Below are 1,949 nucleotides of genomic sequence, written 5' to 3'. Positions count from 1 at the left end.
GGGTATGTGTCTGTGACCAAGCAGTGTGCATGCCTATGGTGTATGTATGTGGGCGAAAGTTATCTTTGTCTATGTATGTTGCATGCGTTAATGCGTGTTGCGTGTTTATGTATATATTGTCTGTGTTCGGGTATTATGTGCTTGTGTAGGTTTGGGAGTGTGCATGATGGTGTGTGGTGTTAAACAGTGCATATGACTGCTCTTATAGTTTAGGTGTGGTGACGCTATTGAAGATTGTGTGTGGCTGTGTGGATGATGGCGTGTGGTGTGGGTGCCGAGAAGTGGTCATTACTAGTGTGTGTATAGAGTGGTGTCAAATGAAGAGAAGAGGTGAGGTTGGTGTCAGATGAAGAGAGGAAGTAAGTTGAGCCTGTGTGGCGCAAAGGAGCGAAGAGAGAACATTAATTCCGGTTTACGGTGAAGGCGGGAGTCCAGATGGCCCCTGTGCAAAGACAGTCCGAACATACCCAAATTTTGTAACGAATGGCCGGTAGAGCGGAAAGGGCACGATACCGGGTGTCATTACCGAGTCTGATGCCTCGGAGGTGCTCCGCGAGCCGATCAGCTAAGCTGCGCCTCGTTTGACCGATGTACAGGGAAGGACAGAGAAAGCAGGAGATGCAGTAAATGACATTATAGAAGTACAGGTAAAGGTCGGTGATGTGATAGGGACGATGATGGGTTGCTGTGAGGATTGCAGTGTTGGAGAGGCAGGGGCATGTGCGACATCGTGGTCGGGAGCAGGAGAACGAGCCAGGCTGGGAGGTGAGGTTAGGGAAGAAGCTGTGGACTAGGAGGTTACGCAGATTATGGGTTCGTTTGAAGCAGAGAAGGGGTAGGTTGGGAAAGATGTGTAATGTGGAGGGGTCGGACTGGAGTCGCCGGAAAGCTCGAAGAATGGTGTGTTGGAGAGGCAGGGTGGAGGGGTGGTAGGTGAGGGAAAACGAGCGACGGGCAACGACGGGGTGGTGCGAGGAGAAAGAGCAGAGTCAGGTTCTAAAGATCATTCCCTGGCAAGGGCAGCGTGGATAGTGGTTAGGAGGATATCCATGTAGAATGAAGTGGTGAGTTATGAGTTGAGACTGAGTCTCAAAGTCATGGTTGTCACTGCAGAGCCTGGGCAGACGGAGGAATTGGGAGTAGGTGATGGAGAGCTTGGTGTGGTTTGGGTGAGAAGAGGAGAAGTTAATATATGAATGTGAGTCAGTGTGTTTGTAGTGGATGGAGATAGTGAGAACCGAGTGGTGTATATTGCTGTACGTATACAGTTAAATAGGCCACTATGATTGTGTGCACACGTGTATACTTGTATACATATGAGCGTGTCCAGTCATCTGTGACTGATAGCTGAATCTACACCCCAGTATGCTATGGAAAAAAGAACAACGATTTCCGCTACACAGTCTGTTACACGACACCTATCAAGACTCCCATTTTGATCTTATGGTAACGGTGATGGCAGCTTTTTACTGTCTGTATCTTCCGATTATAAATCCTAGGATTGTAAGATTTTATGGCGTACTGGGTCAGCGTGGGTGTGGGTGTCTACGTCGCTGTGTGGGTGTATATGTGCGCGCGTGTGTGCGTGTGTGTGTATGTGCGCGCGTGTGTGCGTGTGTGTGTATGTGCGCGTATATGTCTATAAACAATCCCCCATGTTAGCAAGTGTAGTACCCCTCTCACTATTTAAACTTAATGTAATCTAATCCTTCTTTAATAGGTCCCATCTATCTGTACTTCTTCCCCATTTACTTTCTTTTGTATCAGGTCATCCCATAAGTTCTGTCCGAATTTTGAATAAAGAAAACAAGTGATCAAATGTTATATTTAATTGAAATTTAATCATCAATGTACTTCCCTTGATTATCTATGACTTCCTACCACCTATTTACAAGCTTTTTAATCCCATCAATGTAAAACACTTTTGGTTTGGTTTCAAAGCGAAGAAC

The sequence above is a fragment of the Octopus bimaculoides genome, chromosome 11 (assembly GCF_001194135.2).
Source record: "Octopus bimaculoides isolate UCB-OBI-ISO-001 chromosome 11, ASM119413v2, whole genome shotgun sequence".
NCBI classification, from domain to species: Eukaryota; Metazoa; Mollusca; class Cephalopoda; order Octopoda; family Octopodidae; genus Octopus; species Octopus bimaculoides.
Note: the sequence above shows the minus strand (reverse complement) of the source record.